Below are 23,965 nucleotides of genomic sequence, written 5' to 3' on the forward strand. Positions count from 1 at the left end.
GGTCATTTTTATAATCATTAAAACAGAAGCATTTTATATTACTGTTTCCTTGTCGCATTTTTCGTTATTTCTCCTGAATAAAAAAAGAGAAAGGGCTGTTGGTTAAAGGGGGGATGAAGTGGGTAATGAATGAGAGATACTCGGGGGAGGGGGAAGAGAATACCAACTTGGAAAAAAATAGAATTTAGCCAGACTCTAGAGTGGAAATGTTTAGCGATAGACTTTAGATATGGAGTTCTGACTTTTGTTCTTTTTTTTAGTTAAAATTATAGGAAACATTTTTTCAGGATATACTGATAAGGAAAGATATAAAGGCAAATCAAAAGGCTTGATTGTTAAAGCTCAATAGGTAATACATATACTTAAGATTTCCTATCTCATTTGATTCTCACAACACCCATGTGATAGAGGTATTAGACATATTTTTAGCCTTTTTTTTTACATATGAGAAAACAGGTTTGGAAACATGGTCACACAGTTAGTACATTTTCATAGATGGGAATTTGAATTTAGGTCTCTTCTAACTCCCAAGTTAAGAGAAAGTTCTTGCTCTCTGTATGCAACTTTTATTTTTTATAGCTGAACTTCTTAAAGCACCATTTAAAATATAATTTTTTCTCAAAAAATATATCAGAACTTTAAAAGAGAAAAATACATATGATGGATTTCTGTATAAGTTACAACTCTGTATCAGTTACAGCTCTTTCTGCCTTCTGTCCATTACTGGGATATTGTTAGCAGTAACCAATTTTAGACAGTTAAGTTTCAAGATAAGCATTTTGCATTATTATAGAAAAAGTAATTGCTTTAAAAATGCTGGGAATGGTAGAGATAAGGGAGATGAAAGAAAGCATTCAGTCTTACCTTTTGTACTGTTTTAGTCATGCTGAGACTACCCATTTTAGTGGTGGTTAGTAATATTTATATGACTGGCATATAGTTGAGGTAGTCAATGAAATGTTTCAAAGAAACTTTTAAGTGTTTATACTGAAAAAGGAAGGTATTCTGTAGCTGGAGTACTTTTTGTTCTGTGGTGTGTACTGTTTAATCTTTGAATAGGTTACATAAATTGACATCCATTGAATATTTGTTTCTATTGCTAGAAAATATATTTCTTTTGCCTCCATTCATTACTTTTTTCAATTGGATCTCTTTTGTGATTCATTTGAGGTTTTCTTGGCAAATGAGACTGCAGTGCTTTGCCATTTCCTTCTTCAACTCATTTTACTGATGAGGAACTGAGGCAAACAGGGATAAGTGACTTGTTCAAGATCAAACAGCTCTTAATTGCCTGCCTTCCAATCAACTGTATCATCTAGCTACCCCTTGAAGATCTTTAGTGATAAGAAATCTTTCCCCTTTCTTCTTTCCTGGCTCTTTTTGCCTCCTCCTTAATTCTCTTTTCCTTCCCCTATTTTAAATTTTTGGACAGTGCTAATTGTTTGGGAGTTGTTTGTATGTTTTTTTTTCCCCCTTTATAAATTTAATTGGTACCTAGGTCCTGCAATAGATTGGATCTGGAGTCAAGAAGATGTGATTCAAAAACTACCTCAGACCCTTAACTAGTTGTTGGACAAGTCACTTTGTCTGCTTCACTGTCCTCAGCTGCAAGATGAGGATAATAATAACACCTACCCAGTAGTGTTTTTATGAGGAGCAAATGAGACAATACCGTTCCATACAGAGAACAAATGAGACAGTACAGTGCCTGGCACATTTTAGTAGATGCTTGTTTCCTTTCTTCCTTCTGACTCTAAATTTATTATCCTAGTAATTCCCAAGCTTTGGTCATAATTCTGCCTTTTTGGCAAAAGCAGAACAAATTTAAACCCCCTTTCACTTTATATATTTGTTCATTAAGGAAATAAGATCTCTCATATGCTGCCAAAATTTTTTTTCGAGAGGCACAAGTCTCATTATATTACTTCCTTGCTTAAAATCCTTCAGGGTCTGCCTCTGGTCTCCAGGATAAAATGCACATTTCTTAGTGTGATATTTGAAGCCTTAAAACCTATTTTAATCTGGCTTCAGTCTACCTTTGCAACTTTATCTCATTACTCCCCTTCATGTGCCAAATTGAACTGTTTTCTCAAACTCAATATGACATTTTCCTGTCATTTTGTAGCAAGAGGATTTACCAAACTCCACAGTGTAGTAAATATACTTCCTTTTCCTTTACCTCTGCCTTTTGGAATCTTTGGTGTCCTTATTTTAACTTTGTTTCACCTCAAGTGTTTGCCCTTTATCACTCCACTTAGTGCTTTTCCTAGAACACCTCTCTCTTGCTCACCATTTGTTTAAAGTTGTTCATTTTGCCAAAAAGGTAGTACTATGACCAAACCATGGGAATCACTAAGATACAAATTTAGATCTGGAGGAAATAAAGAAATAAGCTTAGTGCCAGGCACTGTATGTACTGTCTTATTTGATTCTCATAAAACTATTGGTAGGAAAGTGTTGTTGTTATCCTCATTTTACCTTGTGTTGTATTTATGTATTGTACAGGGCCATATCTAGTTAGTAGAATGGTAGTACCTGGAGGGTGAAGGTAGGGACTTATTTTTTCCCTCATAACAGTCCCCAGTGTTTATCAATGAACAAATGTTTTCTGAATTAAGTTGAATTGAATTTTCATTGCTGACAAAGTTATGGTTGTTAGTAATTTTAAACTCTCAAAACTCTTTAACTGTTCAGATGCACATGGTATTAGTTTTATGTTCCAAATGGAAGTATTATTTAGAAAATAGATCAACTCCAAGTCCAGTTCTGTAGTTTGAAAATTCTTTGAAAATAAGCACAGCCATTCCATATTGTAAAAGAAGCATAAAATAAACATTTATTTTTTAATTTACATTTTTCTTTTATTTATTCATTACTAAAATAGTCTTGTTATAAGAGTAAACATAATCTGTCCTCCCCCCCACAAAAATAAAAAAATCTCACAAGAAATAAAGTGAAAGAAAGAGGGGGAAAATGTGCTTCAGTTTGTCTTCTGATACCATCAGCTCTGTCTCTGCGGGATCGCATTCTTTATCATAAGTCCTTCAGAGAAGTTACTTCCACAGTTGGTGTTGCTGATTGTAATTCCCTCCATCCATTCCTCCCCACTACCATCTATTATATTTTCTCTCTCCTTTCACTCTGTCCCTCTTCTAAAATGTAGGGTAGCTGAGTGGTGCAGCAGAGAGAACACTGACCCTGGGGTCGAGAGGCCCTAAATCAACATCCTACCCCAGAGACCCAGCAATTACCCAGCCCTGTGGTCCCGAACAGGCCATCCAATCCCACCACCTTGCAAAAAAGTAAAAAAAGAAAATTATTCTAGCTGACTATCCTCTCCTATGATCTACCCTCTACTCTATCCCCTACATCTCCCCTCCCTTCCCTTGTCTCCTTTCTTCCATCTCTTTTCTCTCCTTTTTTCTTCTAGATTTCTATGCCCTATTAAGTATATATATTGTTTCCTCTCTGAGCCATTTCTGATGAGAATGAAAGTTCTCCCTCATTTCCCCCTCACCTTCCCCCCTTCCATACCATTGAAAATGCTATTTTCTTGACTCTTTTACATACTTGATCTATTCTGCCTCTTATTTCTTTTCTGTCAGTGTATTTCCCTTTCACCCATTGCCTCCATTTTAAAAATATTTTATACCTTCAAATTCAGCTCTCTCCTGTGTCTTGTCTATAAGGAGCTTTCCTTCTAACTGCTCTAATAAATGAGAAGGTTCATATGAGTATTTTCAGTCTCATCTTCCCATGCAGGAATACATGCAGTTCATCATCATTAAGTCCCTCATAATTTACCCTTCTCATCCTCCCTCTCTATGCTTCATCTGAGTCCTGTACTTGGAGATCAAACTTTCTGTTCAGCTCTGGTTGTTTCAACAGGAACATTTGAAATTCCCCTCTTTCACTGAAAGTTCATCTTTTCCCCTGAAAGAGGACGTTCAGTTTTGCCTGGGTAGTTGATTCTCAGTTGCATTTCAAACTCTCTTGTCTTCTAGAATATTATATTCCAAGCCCTATGAGCCCTTAATGTGGATGCTGTTAAGTCCTGTGTGATCCTGATTGCAGCTCCACAATATTTGAATTGTTTCCTTCTGGTTGCTTGTATTTTCTCTTTGAGTTGGGAATTCTGGAACTTGGCTTTAAAAATTCTGGGGTTACTTTTTTTGGATCTCTTTCTGGAGGAGATTGGTGGATTCCCCCAATTTCAATTGTACCCTCTGCTTCTAGGATCTCAGGGCAATTTTCCTGTAGAAATTATTTAAAAGTGAAATCAAGGCTCTTTTCCTAGTCATGACTTTCAGGTAGCCCAATAATTTTTCAATTGTCTTTTCTGATTCTGTTTTCCAGATCTCCAGATCCATTGTTTTTTCAAGAAGATATTTCACATTTTCTTCTAGTTTTTCATTCTTTTGGTATCGACTTATTGTGTCTTGATTCCTTGCAGTCATCAACTTCTTTTACCTCCATTCTACATTTGAAGGATTTGTTTTCTTCAGAGAGCTTTCTTAATCTCCTTTTCCATATGGCCAATTCTACTATTTTCTCCTCATTAACTTTTTGAACTGTTTTTTCCATTTGACCTAAACTAGTTTTTTTTTTCTTCAGCATTTTTTTGGATCTCCTTGACTAAGCTGCTGACTTGCGTTTTCATGTTTTTTCTGCATCTCCCTCATTTTTCTTCCCAATTTTCCCTCTATTTCCCTTACTTGGTTTTCAGAATCTTTTTTGAGTTTTGAAATAGCCTGAGACCAACTAATATATTTCTTGGAGGATTTAGATGCAGAAGCTGGAACTTTCTCATTTACTGAGTATATGTTTTAATCCTCCATGGGACCAAAGTAAATTGTCTATGGTCAGGTTCCTTTTTTTTTTTCTATTTACTCATTTCTCCAGCCTGTGCCTGGTTTGGGGGTGCTTCCTGAGCTTTTGAGTATTATTGGGACACCCCCACAGGGACCTCAGTATGTGAGGCTCTTGACTGCTCTCCTGCCTTGTGCTCTGATCTGTGGATGGCAATGGGGGGGGGGGGGCCCAGACTGCAACCAGGGTCTGAATATGGACAAAGCTCCAGGGTTCTGCCCCAGGGCCAGAGGAGAGACCTCACGGTCTCTGAGCACTGGTTGCAGCTGCCTGCTCATTGCAGGGCGTTTCTGTGCACCTCCTTTGGTTTCCTGGGATCTGGGCTGCGCTGAGGGCCACACTGGCTCCCACTTACACTGGCAGAGGTTTCCCTGCTGATCTTCCAAGTTGTGCTTGGTGTTCCCTGGTTTGCCAGGTCAGAAAATTGCTTCTGGTGCTGAGAGTTGGTACTCCCCATGACCCAGGCATCTAGGTGCCCAGCGGGCTGTTCCCAGAAGACTGGAGCTCCTTTGCTCAGGCGCTATGCTGCCACCCCTCCACCCTCATGGAACAGAGCTTTCCCACAATTTTCCAGGTTACCTTGGACTGGAGAATTGCCTCACTGGATCTTTCTGTGGGTTCTGTCTCTAGAAAATTTAGAGTCATAATTTTAAGGTTTGGGGAATATTTTTTGAGAGAGCTCCTAGGAAAAGTTGTTATCATGCCACCATCTTGGCTCTGCTGCCAACTACTGATAAAATCAGCATTTAAAAGAAGTTCTGTTAATGTAATTTACAGTAGGACAACCTCTTGTTAGAGGTTTATTTAAACTTTATTTTTATATTTATAAAAATCACAAAACAGTGTCATAGGACTTGTGTCAATTACTTAGTTAACAGGTTTAAAAAGAAGTTCACCATTTATATTTAGTGATTTGATTTACTAAATTATGAAATTGTTCAAAGAATTTATCAGTTAATTAAATTTTGAATACATTTTTTCTTCTGTTGAATGAAAGATGATCTTATTCAGTAGAACTAAATGCTGCAAAGATGAACAAGGAATATTTGAAATTAAAACAGAAGTTGCTATAACAAACAATCTAGCATTCTAAATTTCTGTTCATTCTTAAAATTCTACTGATAGAATTTAAATATGAAAACTTCTTGTGAATTAATATTCCAAATCTTTCCTCAAGCCTGTCATCTCTTGGCAGAGAACTTTGCCTTCTACTTTATTAAGGTCTTCTACAATCAACTGTTCTCAGGCAGTGATGGTTCGTTCCCCTGAGCCTTCCCACCTCTGATTATTACCAGAGGCAATCTGCCTGTCCTTCTTATTCTCTGAGCTTCCTTCTAATATCTATAAAGCACTTCCCTCACAACACTATGAGGTAGATACTCCTAATATTATCCTGATTTTGTAGATGAGGAAACTTTCATAATGAAAATTCATATGAAAGCTGAAATGAAAGAATAAATATTATGGCACCCATCATCAGCCAAAAAGATAAAAGAATATAAATAGAACCTAAAAATTTTGCTATCCTATAAAATCATCTTGCAAGAGATTTTGTTAACAAATGTTCTGAGACCTGTAATATTTCATATTAATATAGTTAATCAGAAAGGTGAAGCTATTACTATTAGAGGAAAATTAACTAATATCTTGGGGAAAATAAAATTGAACTGGTGGATTTCATTAGTTATTAATTTTTCAGCTTCTGTCAGGTGAACTAAATAAAAATGTCAGCATAAATAGTTAGAATTGAAATTTGAAACTCTGCTAGTGAAAAAAATCACTGGATTCTAGGAGTCAGTTTTCATAAAATCATAGAACAGAAATGGAAGGGACCTCAGAGGTCACTGTGTCCAACCTACATCTGAACAGTTCCCTTTATAGCATCCCCATCATATGGTCATTCAGTGTTTGTTTGAAGAACTCTAGAAAGAGGAATACATCAACATTCAAGGTCATTTCATTTTTGGAGAATTCTGTAGTTTTTCCTGGCATCCAATGTAAAGATTTTCTTTTACTCTTTGCTTCTACTTCTGCTCCCTGAGGCCAAAGATTTAACCCTTCTTTCTTGCAGTATGACTTCTGATAATTAAAGAGAACTAATATGTCTCCCCTAAGTCTTCCTTTCTTCAGCTTAAGCATACCCATTGCTTTCAAATGAAACTGATGGAATGATGAGGCTTTTTGCTGTCCTTATTGCTATCTTCTGGACATACTCTTGATTATCCATGTCATTCCTAAAACGGAAGTGGTGCCTGGAACTCAACACAATACTCCAGATGTGATCTGACAAGGGAAGAGTATAGTATAATAGGAATATCACTCCCTTGTATTAGATATCTCATTGTTGGTTATAGATAGTTAAACAAGTAAGTACTTGCCAGGCTCTGTACTGAAGGCTGGAGATACAAATACAAGGAAGCCTGCCAGTCTCTATCCTCCCAGAAATTTACATTTTAATGAGAGAATTCAATATAGAGAGGGGTGCTAGAATAGGGAGAGGGTAAAGATGATTTGAAGGATACACTTGCCAGTCAGTGAGGTGGTCAAAGAGTAAGTAGAAGTCAGAATCCATACGGTCCAATGCAGAGTGAGGTGAACAACCATAATAACCATGGCTGGGTGTTGAGCTTGTAAAACCCTTAGGATTGTTTGTTTTCTATTCATTCCTTCTCCATCTTATATTTCTACAAGGATAGTAGCATGATTATTTGAACCCTTAAAGACTTTACATCTGTCTTTGTGAAATTTCATCATTAACCTGACAAGATCTTTTTGAATCTTGAATATCATTCAAGCTGTGTTGATCTGACTGAGTTTTCTGTATTAGTTATACAGTGAAGTCCATCATTGTATTCAAAAGCTCACAGAATGGAAAGGATGTAGTTAGATAAAAGTCAAAAATGAAAAAAATGGGAGTTTTCGTGGACTTGTAAGGTCAGTGTGAGTCAGTAGTCTGATTTCACATATAGAAAAAGAAATGTAATCTTGCATTATTTTCATAGATATTTGAGGCAGCTAAGTGGGGTAGTGGATAGAGCACTGGCCTTGAAGTCAAGAGGACAGGAGTTTGAATCAAGTCTCAGACACTTACCACTTACTAGCTGTGTGAACCTTGGAAAAGTCACTTAACCCTGATTGCCCCACATCCAGGGCCATCTCTAGTCATCCTGATTCAAATAGGGTCTTTGGATCCAGGTGACTCTAGAGGAGAAAGTGAATCTGGTGATTTAGCACAGCATCCCCTTACTCAAATCCAGTTCATATGCATGTCATGGTATCACCTCCCTGATATCATAGCTTTCATTGAGAATGAAGGACAAACATCATCATCATTTTCATAAACCCAGCATTCAAAATAGAGGAGGTGAGAAATCTCCCATTGCATTTTGCCCCAGTCAGACCATATGTGAAATATTGTATTCAGTTTTAGCCACTACATTTTAGGAGGGATATATTGAAAGCCTGAAGAATACTGAGTCAGTCAATCATGGCTTGTTGGTTGGTTGGTTCTTGTTCTTCATAATTGAAGAAGACCAAAATGGCATCACTGTGTTTGATACAAATTAGTTTAACTGTAACTGATTAAACCAATACAAGCTTGGAATGCTCTACCACAGGTTGGGCACAGATAGTTCATGTGAATACCAGGGGTGGGAACTCTAATCTTATGGATGTCATGTTTCCTTTGAGCTGCTTCAGTTATGCCTTCCTTGTAGAGTGCAGCCCCCTCAGTGATGAGGGCATGCCATGCTGGGTGTCTCTGTGCCAGTATCTCCCATGCTGCAAAATCAGTTCTCAAGTTCTTAAGAGAGACCTTAAGGGTCTTTAGCCTGGAGAAGCCTTGTATTGCTTCCTCTGACCCCTTTGTGAGCACTTGTCCTGTGTGAATTCTCTATAACATAGTTTGTTTTTTTTTTGGCAAACGTAAGTCTGGCATTCTAACAATGTGTCCAGCCCATCATAGTTGCACCCTCTATGTAGTAATGTTGGAATGCTTGGCAGTTTAGCTTGAGAAAGGTCCTCAAAGTCTGGTATTTTCTCCTGCCAGGTGATCTTCAGAGTCTTTGAAGCTGAGACACTTTAAATGGAAGTGATTCAATTTCCTGACATGGCGCTGGTCAACTGCTCAGGTTTCATAGGCACAAAGCCATAAGTTCAGCACAATGGCTTTGTAGAACTTCAGTTTGGTGGTCAGTTTAATACCTTTTGCCCCCCCCCCCCACTTTCTTTCAGAGCCTCCCCAATACTGAGTTAGCTCTGTCAATGCTTGTGTCAATCTCATCATCAATGTGTACCTCCTTGGAAAGGACACTGCCAAGGGAAGTGAACTTGTTCACAGTGCTCAAAACCTCTCCACTTGATGTAATCAATGGTGTTGACATAAGGATGGTGTGGTGCTGGCTGATGGAACACCTGGGTTTTCTTGGTGTTAATTGTTAGACCAAAATTAGCACAAGCAGCAGAGAATGGATCCAGACTTTTCTGCGTCTCAGCTTCAGAGGCTGCATTGAGGGCACATTCATCTGCAAACAAGATCATGCACCTGTCACTCCCTCCACTTTGGTCTTGGCTTTTGTAGCTTTTTCAAGTTGATGAATTTTCCATCAATGTGGTAGCTGACCTGGAAGCCGTGTTCATACTCAGGGAAAGCGTTTGATAACGTGGTTGAAAACATCATGCTAAAACATGGGAGTAAGGACACGGTCTTGTTTCACTTCACTGGTAACTGGGAAATCTCGAGAGCATTGTCTACTATCCAGAACCCATATATGCACACCATCATGGAACTGATGTATAAAACTGATGAACTTCTCCAGGCAGTGAAATAAACCAAATAAAGGTAAAGGGAATAGATTGTCCTGTGACAATCACAGGGGCGTTTTCTTTTTTATACATTGCTCTTAAGATTCTGCCAGAATCCTTTCAATAGCTTGATTCTTCACTTGGAAATGGTCTCCTCCCTGAGAGTCATTGTGGCTTCAGAAAGGGTTGAGGAACAGTTGAAATGGTGTGCTTCCTGACAACTTCAAAAAAATGCCAAGAACAGAACATAAGTCTATATACAACGTTTGTAGATCTGACCAAGGCCCCTTTGATACTGTCAGTCATGAGGATTTGTCGAATTTATTACAGCTTGTGAAGAATAGTTGAAGGAATTGGCATATTTAGCCTGGAGAAGACAGAGCTTAGAATGGCAGGATAACTATCTTCAAATATTTAAAGACAAATATGGAAGAGTGCAATGTACTTGTTCTTTTTGATCCTGAGGCTAAAAGTGGGGTCAGAACTAAAACTAATCTTTATTTTGTTATGTTTGTTATGTTGTTATTTGTCCTTCCTTGACATTAGGGAGATGATACCATGATTTGCAAATGAATTGGATATAAGGAGGGCTGTTGAGAGTCAACAGCCCTACTTTCTTCTCTGGAGCCATCTGGTTCAGATGACTGAAGATGCCCCTGGATTCGGTGGAAGAACTTGCCCTTTTTAAGCTAGGGTCTTTACCAGGTCTCAGTTTGACTGAGGCAGTGCCCATTCAATGATTAAGGCAAAGAATGACCTCTTCCTCCTAAGTTGAAATATCATGAAGACAGATTTCCTCTCAATATAAGGAATGATTTTTCTTTTTCTGGGCAGTCTTAAATCCTAGAGCTGATTAAAAAAATGGACTTGCTACTTTTATTAAAAGACCTGAAGTAATAATAAATAAAATAATAAAAGTAGCAAATTCCTCATCTTGAGAGGTCATTAGTAGAGATTGAATGACCTGGTACAAAGTTATAGAGGGTAGAGGTTGGACTAGATGACTTTTAATATCCATCCTCAATGATATTATTCTTTGATTCTAATTAATTGAGGTACCTATTTCTCAGGGATTATAGGACGTAGAAAATTTCAGTCAGCTTTTGTATGATCACTCTCAGCTGGAATAGAATCAGCACAGAAAGAACCTAATGGCATTCAAAACCTCTTCTTCAAATGGAACTTTTGCTAGGGACAGATTGACTTCAACTTGAGGTAAACAGTCTGTGGCTTCCACATTGATTGATGATGGTCTGTTAAGGGCACTATGGAAGTGTTCAGCCCATCTCTCTAGGACAGGGGTGAGAAATTAGGCCTAAGGGCCTGGTGCTGCTAAGGAACAGAAAGCAAGACTTGAAATTCAATAAATCTAGGAGCTTTTTAGGGGTGAATTAATTAAATGTTTGACCAATTACAGGAGACAAATGATATTATAAATATCCAAATGACTCTTAGCAGAAAAACCTACCCCTGCTCTAGGATCATGTCCCTATTATAAATCAGTGTGGCTCCCTCAGCCCTAAGTAGTTGAGATGTATCATAAATCTTTGGCTCAAAAATAATTTTCAGGGCATCATAAAAGCTCTTTGGATCATTACTATCCAAATAAAACTGAATTTCATCTGTCTTCATACTGAGTCAAGAATTCTGCATCTTCTCTGAACTTCATCTGTGCTTTACATTTGATGGAATTAAATGCTGCCTTTTTAGAAATGGATAGACTACCCTGCTGATAAACCCTGTGGACTTTTCATTTTTCATTTAGGCAGCTTCTGTATTTTTCTATCATTTTCATCAGACCAGGCTTGATGTTTTTGAGTGTTCTGACCTGATGCAGGGCTTTTAACCAAATCTCTTCCATTGTTGGCTCAACTTCCCCTCTAAGTTAACAACAAACTGTTCTCACTCAGAGATGCATACTCTATTCTCTCTCTTTCTCTCTTGGCAAGGCAATGGGATTAAATGACTTGTTCAGGGTCACACAGCTAGTAAGTATGAAATGTTTGAGGTCAGATTTGAACTCAGGTTCTCCTGATTCTGGGGCTACTGCCCCTTCCTCTCTGTCACCTAGCTGCTCTAGCACTCTAATTCTCCTGGTAGTCATTTTGCCTTGGGGTTGGCAGCTGAATGTGAATACTTAGCATGGAGAGGATGAGTCTGTGATCAGTCCAGCACTCTGTGTCACATATTGCCTTTGTCACTCTCACATAATAGATGCCAGTATTTGCTGAGAGGATACATCCAGGAAGTTTTCTTGCATTTAAGTAAATGGAAGACTTCTTGTGATGAGGAAGTCCTGAGACACATAAGTCTTCAGTAGGAAGTGACCTGTTGTTATTTCTAACTTCTTTCCTTCCAGGGCTCCCTGCCTTTTCTGGTCGTCAGTCGTCTCAGCCTAGGCTAGCATTAAGGTTGCCCAGAATTATAGCTGTCCTCTTTTGGTACATTGATAATAAGGGTCTCCAGGTCTTTATAAAATTTTTCTTTGACTTCATCAGGGTTTGTGTCATGGTTGGAGCCTAGGCTCCAACCTAATGATGGTGGTGTACTGCTTTCCAGCAAGTGACAATCTCATTATCATGAGCCTAAAGTTCAGTCTTTGTGGTAGAAGGCACCCAAACTTATGGCTTAGATTAATTTTGATCGCAAAATCTATCCCAGCTTCATGGTGCACCCCTTCACTGCAGCTACTCCAGAAAATGTGCATACACTTCCAACTTCAGGAAGTTGGCCTTCATTTGTCAGCCTTGTTTTACTCTATTTGAATATGATAACAACTGAGTTTTCTTGTAGCAAGAGCTATTTGTCTTTAAGTTCTATTTGACTTTTGTGTTATCTATGACTATGGTGAGTGGAATCATCTTTGAAGAAGTTTTTGTACTTTTTTTGTGTCCGGTCTCCATGGTGGGATTCCCTCTTACTTCAGTCAGGTCCAGGTTGGGTAAGCGGATAATTTTTAGGGCAGCTTTTCTAGCTGCTTACTCTCACCTGGAGATGAACAGTGCAATCCTTGAAAGGCTGCTCAGACACCTAGGGCCTACCAAATCCCACTACTGCTTCCGGTATGGAGAGGACCTGGTCTGCCTGTGTGTAGAGTTGTGACTACGGTTCCTGGTGAATGTGTACCTGCTGTTTTATCACTTATCTGTCACGATAGGACTTTAAGACAGGACTGGTAAAGTATATGGGTGCTGTCTTTCAATTCATGCATAAATTGGATTTATGTGAGAAAGAATTTCACTAAGTTGTCAGCCTCACTATCTCTTCCAGGGTCATCCCAGTCCAGTGGCAAGACAGAGTGTCAAGACAGCTGACGATGGCCCTGGAATCAAGTGGATGATTTTGATTTCTTCGATGTCTAAGCAAGCCCCCCCCTTTTTAGTTTTTTTGCAAGGCAAATGGGGTTAAGTGGCTTGCTCAAGGCCACACAACTAGGTAATTGTTAAGTGTCTGAGATCAGATTTGAACCCAGTACTCCTGACTCCAGGGCCAGTGCTTTATCCACTGCGCCACCTAGCCGCCCCCTAACCAAGCTCTTAGAGCTTCACAGCACCTACCTCAGCTGCCTCCATGGCCACTGGAACAAATTGTTATCATCTGTCCATTCCTGTAGTGGAAGACTTCACATGCTTGGGGTAGATATTCCCCAATTTATGGGTTTCAGATTGGTTACCCTCCACCTGGTTTAGCTGGTCTGCCGAAATAGTTTACTGGGCTGTGGCAGCTGTCCATGCTATAGCTTTTTGGAGCCACAGGTGTGAGTTAGGTGGCTCAAATGGACATCAAAGGTAGAAAGCAAACCTAAAAAGGGCTAGTAGCCCTCACACTAGAGGTACTAATCTTCTTGGAACACACCCACCCATCAGAATGTCCTGTACATATATACACACACAATTTTGATCTTTTCATATTTTACTTTATATTTTCAATATACCATTTTAAAATAAAGTATTAAATTATATTATTCCAGAATATATTAAATCTGGATTGAATTTTCTAAAGTTTTATTTTTCTATTTGAAAATTACCAAAAACATTTTTCTCTGTCCTAAATATAAAGACTCAAATATTAAGCTAAGTCATTCTTTTTCAGTGTTGCTGATTGTTTTGCTTTATTGGCAGTTTTCCTCCAGTTTGTTTTCTAACTTGAGTCCCAAAGGTCTGGAATAGATGGATATTTTGGTGTTAAAGCAGATATGGCAGAGGAATCTATTATTAAAGAACTCATACTTAAATATACATAACTATCTTCCATTTCCAAATCTTACTTCCTTTAAAATAGAGCAAATGTGCCTTTCTGCAGTAGGTGCTGGTTAAGTTCTTTAACATATGTGTGGGAACAGAATCTGGACTAGCCACTATTTGCCTTTCACAGCCTTAGATTAGGTGGTTGTGCAAACCTGGCTTAAATCTTTCACTGAATAGACTTCCTTGTAGTTATTATTTTGGTCTGAGTTTAGGACAACTGTTGCTTATTCTCATAGTTGATTAATTTTCTTTGTTTCAAGTAGTTTTATGTTTTATGTCTTGGGTTTTTCTGTCGTTGCTGTCCAGCTTCAGAGTTCATTTTCTCTGTAGTTTTGAAGAATTGTCTCTAGCAGGTGTAGCAAACATTTCCTGGTCAGCTGCCCAGTTCTACTTGATCAGCTGAACTTTTAATTTAGTCATCAATGTGTAATACCCATTTTAAATGAGTGGCAACTGCTAGTCATAAAGGAGCCTCTTATTTAAAATCACATAAAAGAAGTCATAGGATGCTGGTTCTTTTTTGGTGCCTACATAAGGAAATGTATAGTTGGAGTGATACAACCCTTTTCTTATTTTGAGGGTAATGGGTAGAGAGGAACTTTTTTCAACTAAAGGAATAAAAACTGAACTCTTTTCAAAAAAATTCTTCATTTCATTATTTTAAAAAATTGTGTAGGGAAGAAAAGCTGTCATACAGACCTATTACATTTCTCTCTAGAAGAATGACTACCATTAGTGACAAGCACACTTAAAAAGCTTAGACTTACTTAACCTGAAAAGAGGTCTTTAATGCATTTTTTTCCTCTGAAGATTCCCCCCAAGTGCTAATAACACTGTTGATTTATTCTTTCCTGACTTTTGATCTTCCAATTAGTATTGATTAAGGAAAAGCCCTTCACAATGTTCTTTTCACTAAAGGAGAACTTGATGAAATTGGTTTAAGAATGACCTGTACCTCCTTGGATTAACTAAAGATTGAAAATAGCAGACCAGGAATGGTGTCTTGTATCTGCTAAATGTTAAATTGATTTAGATAGCAATTTTAAAGCTTGAGAAGAACTCATCTGATTGATCCTTCCTAGACTTGGCTTTATGTTATTAATTTCACATACCTCCTGCATTAAATACATTTACTACTTTTTTTTGCAACTCTGTAAGGTATTACAATGCTAGGTTTAAAAAATAATTTTTTCATTTTATTATGAATTTGACCCATGTTAACAACCATGAGCATTTTTCTCTATACAGAGATATTTATTGTACAAGAAATCATGATTCTTCACTATGAGAGTTATTTTTAAGTGAGAAGGCATTAAAAAAACTAAAGATGGAAAAAATCACCAGAAGTAAACCATAGCTTTTCATAAAGCAGTAGTAAGTGTTGGTTGTGGAAAAGTAGGACTGAAAAATACTTCAGGTATATAATTGAGTCAGAAAGTTCTGATAAGGTAATAAAGTACACAAGGGTGAAATTTGAGTAGCTTACATATATTAACAAGCCCTTCAACTGAATAATAGTTTTTAATGGCTGTCTACCCAGGAACTGCTATTTAAAATACTTTTTCAAATATATATTTTCCCTTCCTTCCAGTAGGAAAAAGATTCTGATCCTTGTCATCACAATAGCTTATATGCAAAGATCAAGAGCCATACTTTGGATTTTTTTAGTTGGAAATGCTGTGTAGGCCAATCAGATACATTAACCTTATATTCTTTGATAGTTGAAAATATTAGATACTTATTTACTCAAATCTGTGATTTTTTTTTTCCCATTTGGAAGTTCTCAAGATATAGATTGAAACTGATCCATATCTGCCCATTATCTGCAATTCTTGGCTATGCCCTCCCTTAAGTTCACCATGGGGATCCACCCAACATGATGGAGCCTTTTCTTAATTTCTGACGTCACAGGGTCACCAAGGGAGCACTTTGGCAGCCTTTATAAGATTTACAAAGCACTACACATATTATCTCATATGATTCTTCTAATAACCCTAAGAGGTAAGAACTATTATTATTTCCATTTTACAGGTGAGAAAACTGAGGTGCAAAGGTGAAGTGACTTGGCCAGGGGACCATAGAGGTCTGAGTGAAGATTGGAATGCAGGTCTTCCTGATTCCAAGTTCAAAATGATTTACACTGTGCCACTTTTTGCAGTTCCTTGATCTTATACTCTGTTATTTGGAGTTTCTCATATTCAGCCTATCTTTCTATCTTCAGTCAGTTAACAAGTATTAATTAATCATTTATTCATTTTTATTCTTTGGGAAACCCTTGTACTATAAATCCTGCTCTCATAAAGCAGCATTAGTAGAATGTTGTGTTAATAAAATGGGCCTTTGCTTTCTTGCAAAAGTTGGGGTGGGTAAAGGAATTTTATAATTTACTCAAAGGTAATAATGGGTAAACTCTATAGGTTTTCTGTCCAAATGCACATTGTTATCTGGGCAGTAGCCATTCTTCATCCTGTTTGGATGGTCAGCACAAACTCCATTGAATGATTACAGATGTGTTCCAGGAGCCTCTTCAGTTTTCAAGAATTTGATGTAATCAGTTCAATTTTAGTAGTAAGTGGGAGCATCTGTAGGACCTCATCTTGGCTGCATTGCTGGATCTTCATTAGAGTAGAGAATACTTTTAGGAAGTTATATATGTCCCTATTTTATGCCTTACCTGATGTTTATGATTATATTCTATCTTACAAGGAATGCTGAATAATTTGGATGTTGGAGACGTCTAACATCAAGTCTTGTTCTACAGAGTCAAATGCCTTTTTTTTAGGTTTTTGCAAGGCAAATGGAGTTAAGTGGCTTGCCCAAGGCCACACAGCTAGATAATTATTAAGTATCTGAGACCGGATTTTAACCCAGGTACTCCTGACTCCAGGGATTTGAACCCAGGTACTCCTGACTCCAGGGCCGGTGCTTTATCCACTGTGCCACCTAGCCACCCCCCAAATGCCTTTTTAATGTAGTCAACAAAAGTGGAATCTATATATCTTCCATTTTACTGTGAAATGGTAAAGATGTGGTCCATTGTTGGAAATTGCTTCACAAAAGTCTGATTGTTCCATACTAATGCCTTCATCAAGGATGTCCTCAATTTATGTAGACCTGATGCCCCAAACTATTTTTATGGGTGGGGGAGTAGGCATATAGACTCCTAAGTATTAATATTTATACTCTATTGCATTTTTCCATATTAATAAGAACTGAAAATAGAAGATACCAAGTCTAACTTATTTGAATTAGCCAGTCTTTGAAGTTTTGTTTTTAAGAAAACTCTTTTCACTATCAAGGACAATTGGGCCATCACATTTGAATTCATAACACTAATCTTTATTTTTCCTCATCAAAGATTTTATTTATTTTGAGTTTTATAATTTTTCCCCCAATCTTACTTCCCCCCCCCCCACAGAAAGCAGTTTGTCAGTCTTTACTTTGTTTCCATGTTGTACATTGATCCAAATTGAATGTGATGAGAGAGAAATCATATCCTTAAGGAAGAAACAAAAAAGTATAAGAGATAACAAGATCAGACAATAAGATATCTGGTTCCCCCCCCCCTAAATTAAAGAGAATAGTTCTTGAACTTTGTTCAAACTCCATGGTTCTTTATCTGGATGCAGATGGTATTCTCCATTGCAGACAGCCCAAAATTGCCCCTGATTGTTGCACTGATGGAATGAGCAAGTCCATCAAGGTTGATCATCACCCCCATGTTGCTGTTAGGGTATACAGTGTTTTTCTGGTTCTGCTCATCTCACTCAGCATCAGTTCATGCAAATCCCTCCAGGCTTCCCTGAAATCCTGTCCCTCCTGGTTTCTAATAGAACACTAGTGTTCCATGAGAAACATATACCACAGTTTGCTAAGCCATTCCCCAATTGAAGGACATTTACTTGATTTCCAATTCTTTGCCACCACAAACAGGGCTGCTATGAATTTTTTGTACAAGTGATGTTTTTACCCTTTTTCATCTTGTCTTCAGGGTATAGACCCAGTAACACTAAAGTCTTGTGGGTAAACTTAGAGAGTAAATAAAAATGTCATTGAAAAAAAAACATGGGAAGAGCAGCTGGCCAGGGTAAAGTTTATACAAAGGAGGTTCTGCCAGAGGCCACATGATTTTGTGGGATCAGTTTCTCAAGATACTTGAAGGAGAACGTACCACTAATATGGAAAAAAAAAAACCCAACTTATTTTGTTATACCAAAAATGAGATTAAGATCTGCATGCTAATTTTCTTATCTATCTAAAATATTCATTAGAATTGGCTAATCATGCAGCAAGGGCATTCTTAGTGAGGGAAATTGAAGGGAATGGTCTTCTGTTTGTGATATACCATAGGAGACCACAATTTTGGTTGCAAGATTTGGCAAATAAAGGATTTCAATGTACTTATTATTTGTTAACTACTTAAAGCATTTTGTTTGGTAGAGCAATATGTCTCCCATGCATATGTCAGAATTTTTTTTTATGTCAAAATTAAACAAAAATTTCTTGAAAAATATGATAACCAAGATTATCCTGTTTGACATTTTTCTTATCATTCAAATAGAATTGGTATACATGATGGATGAATTTGACTTGAAATTTAATTAGATCAACTGGGATTACTTTTAGGAAATTGTAGAGTTCTTATTAATGACTACAATATTTTTTGAAACAAAAGTTCATTTTTTTAATATCAATATTCTTTTGGTCTTGTTACATAGCCGTGAATCATGGAAAGCTGGCTACTAAAGAACTGGAATTGAGTATTGTGTGTAGGGGCAAATCATAAAATCCAGAATACCAGTAGCTGTCAGTATTCCTCATGGTTCTTTCTTAGGCTTTCTTTCCTGCTGTCTACTCTCTTGACAATCTTATCAGATGATAGTTTAGTTGTCATCTCTGTGAAAATGGCTGTATATGAATATTTGAGTTTATGTGTATCTTGTCTATCTCTTCAACTCTACCCTCACCCCCGAACTTCAGCCCTTTATAACCAATTGTTTATTGGAATTGGAAATTGGCTGTCCTAGAGTTATTTCAAATTCAACCTTTCTGAAACTGAATTCATCTTTTCCTCTTAAACCTCATCCCTTCTGAAGTTTCCTATTTTTTGAAGACATCACAGGATCTACAGTTCTTACATTATTCCACAAAAACATCACTTGTAACTTCACTATTTTCTTCAACGCTTTGCATATCCAGTCATTTGCTAAACCTTGCTATTTCCACCTTCACAACACCTCTTGAATCTGACCTTTTTTCTATTCCCCCAGCTACTACCCTAGTTCAGGTCTATATCACCTCTCTCGTAAATTACTGCAGAAGCCTTCCAGTTGGTTCCCCTGCTTCAAATCTCCCCATTCCAGCCCATGCTACACACTGCTGCCAAAATAATAAGCATTAAGCACACATCTGACCATGGGACTCCCCTTTCAACCAACTTTGGTGGCTTCCTGTTACCTCAAGAATAAAATGAGCTCTAAATGTTTTCTCTTTTAAAGCGTTGTACAACATGAAAACAAATTCTCTTTTCTTTCTGTTAGTCACTGTTAAGAAATCTCTTTTCCTTTTAAGATGCTTGACTGCCATTTTCTATATGAAGATTATCTAGATCCTCCTCAATATCTACTAGTAGTGCCCTTCTCAAACTACCTTGTATTTAATAATACATTGTAAATAGATGCATTTATTTACTTCATATTTATATTCTCTTAAAAACTTTAGAATGGATTGTGCAGCATGGAAGACCCTGGCACAGGACTGCCCAGCATGCACACCCTTATCAGAAGGGGTGCTGTGCTCTATGAGCAAGGCAGAATGGAAACAGCTCAAAGGAAATGTGAGATGCTCAATTTTAGAGAATTCTCTCTAGGTGTTCACATGGACAGTTTGTGCCTGAGCATTCCAAACTTATATTGGTCTAATCCACCACAGTTGGACACACTGTATCTTGTCTCTAACATAGTGGCATCATGTTGGTCCTCTTGGATAATGAAGGACAAGAACCAACCATGTGTGCTTGTTGGCTCCTTAGCAGAATTGTGAGGAGGGGATTGTTTCATTCTTAGTCTTCATTGTACTTCTAGTACCTAGCAGAGTGCCTGGCATGCAATGCTTCTTAAATATTTATTGATATATTCTTATATCTAAGTAGCATAAATATATAGTATCCCTGATACTATATTCTTGATTTTTATTGACATTAGAAAAATGATAGATTCTGGATCCTTTTTATGGATTCTTTTTACTGTAACATTTTATGTTATTTTATTTTCCCAGTTACCATGCAAAGATAATTTTCAACATTAATTTTTCAACATACTTTTTTTGTAAATTTTTGAGTTGTACTTTTTTGCCACCCTCCCCCATTGCAGCAAGTAATCCTATTATTGTGAAAGAAGACTTGGAACTTAAGGGGAAAAAATATAAGAAAGACAGAAACAACAAAATAAATATTAAAAATATTAAAAAGTGAGCACAGTATGCCATTCAGATTCCATAGTTTTTTCTTTGGACACGGATAGCATTTTCCTTAATGGGTTTCTCGGGATTGTCCTTGATCACTGAACAACTGAGAGGAGCTGTATCCATATCACAGTGTTGCTGTTAAGGTGTTCCTTGTTTTCCTGGTTCTGCTCACTTCACTCAGCCTCAGTTCTTGGAAGTGTCTTTAGGCTTTTCTGAAGTCCACCCACTCATGATTTCTTGTAGAACAATAGTACAGTAGCTTTTCTTGATCACAATTGGTATATGTTGAGAAAAGGGAAGAAACATTTATGTGCCAAGCTCTATGTCTGGCTAAAAACCTCATCTGATATCAAAGAAACTTTAGGAATTACATTTTATTCCTATTTTGTAGTTAAGAAAATTGAGATTGACAAAGATTAAGTGACTTACCCAAAGCCACACAGGTAATGTCTGAGGCTGAATTTGAACTCAACTCTTCTTAACACCAGACCCATGGGTCTATCCTCTTTGTCAGTTAATTGCCTGCTAGCAGGCAAATCTTTGAAGAGCTAGGAACTAATTTAGCACACTTAAAACCCCCCTGCTTCATAGACTTCCTTTTTTGCATATGAAAATAGCAGGTGGGGTTATGTGATTTTTTTAAAGTGAGTTTCTGGGATTTTGGGACTTTGAGTTGTTTGTAAAAGCCACCTAAGCACTATGTAAAGACCGGGAAGGAGAAAAGAGAAATAGGTACTAAAGAGTTTTATCACTTTTACTAGAATTAAGCCTTTCAATGGAGCACTGAATTACAAGTTCTTTTACAGTAATTAAACACATCTTGCTACCTTTTTAACAAAATCACTTTGTTTTTTAATTAATTGTTCATGGCCTAAGAAAAGTGGGCCAAAATGTGGTGTGTGTGTGTGTGTGTGTGTGTGTGTGTGTGTGTAGATAGAGTTCTAGAAGCAGCAATTATAGAAAAACTTCCTTTAAAACATAAGCTAATTTTTAAGCTGTCCTTTCTCTTAAGTTTAGTTCAAGAAGGGTTCTTCCCACTCCCAACCCATCAAAAAACTATTGGAATATTGATAAAACAATATCTGTATAATAAAGTTATGACAACTTCCTTCATGGTACAACTTCACAAAATGATTCCTTCTCTCATTCTTTTCTCCTCCTTGTCAAATAATTAGCTGTCTATTCTGTGGCTTTACAAAGCTGGTACACCCTACTTAATTGCATTGCTTCTTGAAAAATGAGATATTCTGAAGGCCATTCACTATAAATGTAAGTTTCATGGCAAGTGTTATAAATTAACATTGTTTCAGGAAGCTGATTGTAAAAACTTAAAAAATTTAGATTATGGAATGAATTTTAAAGCTCTTTTAGTGAAGAAGGGAGAAAGATAAAGATCAAACATTACCTGACTGAAAATTTCATTTTTTTAAGAATGAATGGGAGAAAAATGGGGAGAGTGTTGTTGCACAGTGATGTTCACAATGATCCTTGAGACAAAGCAAAATCCTAAATCAGGGACATAGTATTACTTTAATGGGGCTGGATTTGAAGTTAAAAAACTAAACAAAAAAGCCCTGGCTGTTAAGTCTTTGCTTCATTCTATGTGGTCTTGGACAATAGTATTTAGAAGCCTCTGCTTCTCTATGTATAAAATGGGATTGATAATATTTGTATTTCCTTTTTCACAGAGTTGTTAATGAGTAAGTGTTTTGTAACCCTTTAAAACATTGCATGTGAGTTTTATTTTTTTTATTTATACAATCTAGAATTGTGGGGTAAGATGTAAAACTTGACTTAATGTACACATTAAACTTTGGTAATTTGATCTAATAATTATCAAGAAATTGAATCTGTCAATTGCTACAACAAAAAGACGGAGACCCCAGAAAATATCTTAATCAGCAAACATCTGATTTACTTGTCAAATGGAAAGGGTGATGGCTGCCAAGGGCCATGTTACGTTAGACTATAGCCCAGTTTTTAGAATCTTTAGAAAGGATGATGTATGATCATGACCAGTATTGTTTTATAAAGCAGAAAAAGACAGTAAATCAGTTTAAAGAAAGCTTGGTAAAATTTCTAATTTTAAGAAATTACAATTTTAAAAATTAAAAGTTTTAAAAGACAATGCCTTACACACAGGCTTCCAAAGGAGAAAATGAAAGAAACATTACAAACTGAAGAAAATAGAAAAGATTAGTAAAAATCATTTTTAATATGTGGTTTTCTTTATCAAGGACAGCAGGACCACACACTTGAATCCTAAGGTCACAGTCTGGAATATGCTAATAGAGAAGGTAAACAAATCATTTGGCCATTGTTGTTCATTTGTTTCAGTGTGTTCAATTCTTTGTGACCTCATTTGAGATTTTCTTGACAGAGATGCTAAAGTGGTTTGCCATTTCCTACTCTAACTCATAGAAGAATTAAGGCATACAGGGTTAAGTGACTTACCCAGGGTCACACAGTGTCTAGGGCTAGATTTGAACTGACAAAGATGAGTCTTCCTGATTCCAGGCTCAATATTCTATTCTTTGTGTGACCTGGCTGCTCAGCAAAATGCTATAAAAAACAAAGATGGAGAGAGCAGCTGCATTAAACCAAGTAAATATAAAGAAGATTCATGTGGGACTGACAGAATTGTGAAGGCCTTCAGAGATAGTGTATCTGAAGGCAGATTTCAAAGGCATAGAACAATCTCAGATCACTGACTTTTGACCTCCCACTTCTACAAAATCTTTGTGAATTTCTAGACTTGACCTGAAGGCTTCTTTACTGCCAGAATTAGTAGAGGTCAAACAAACTTTCACAAGGTCAGGATTGACTACCTCTTTATTATTTCTCAACTAATTGAAAAATGTTAGGAATAGAAGATCCCATTATGCTTATTATTTGTTGATAACAGCAATAAACATTTGGTTTGGTAGATTAAAATGTTACAACAGAGTGTTTACCATTTATACTTCAAAATCATTTGGAATTTCCTGGAAGATGTAATCATAGAAATAATTCTGATCAATAATAAGCATCAGAGTGAGAATAAAGCAGAGAAGTATATTCTTCAGAGGAGTTCCACTATGTTATCCAGTGCAGAATCTCAAATATGAAAGAGTTCTCTGTTCACAGCCAGGTGTTCCTCTTTGTGATGACATTGTGCTGATGGAAGAGCCTCCTAGACACATTTGTAAATCACTCAAAGGACTTTGACCTGCCCATCCACAGTTTGTTGATTTGGATAGAAAATCTGTAGAACTTGTTCGTCAGCACCTCTGCGTGCTTGTGAGTTTGGGACAGAAAGTGCAGGTGTCCCTGACTTTGACTTAGTGTTGAAAAGGAGTAGAATGGGATGATACACCTTTGGAATTGCCCCAAGCTTCCCATGAAAGTAAATATTCATCTTTTTAATATTAATATTCTACTAATATTGCCATGTGACACTTTACCTTTGGAAAGCTTTTTAGTTCATGTTGTTAACATTAAAATGTGCACTGATTAAATCAGTTCTCCTGATTTTCTATTTCTCCAGAAGAGGGTGTGGGGAGCTGATTGATACCTAGGAGGATTAAATGATTTTCAAAGGG

General features: G+C 37.1%; 2 protein-coding genes across 2 annotated transcripts in view; both read left to right on the plus strand.

Annotated features, from left to right (window-relative positions):
• KTN1 (kinectin 1) overlaps window positions 1–23,965 on the plus strand; it is a 524,036-nt gene that overhangs the window by 442,146 nt on the left and 57,925 nt on the right. The gene's annotated exons all lie outside the window — the stretch shown is intronic.
• Window positions 1–23,965, plus strand: part of PELI2 (pellino E3 ubiquitin protein ligase family member 2) — a 142,464-nt gene that overhangs the window by 1,080 nt on the left and 117,419 nt on the right. The window lies entirely within an intron of this gene.

This window comes from Macrotis lagotis, chromosome 4, assembly GCF_037893015.1.
Source record: "Macrotis lagotis isolate mMagLag1 chromosome 4, bilby.v1.9.chrom.fasta, whole genome shotgun sequence".
Lineage (NCBI taxonomy): Eukaryota > Metazoa > Chordata > Mammalia > Peramelemorphia > Peramelidae > Macrotis > Macrotis lagotis.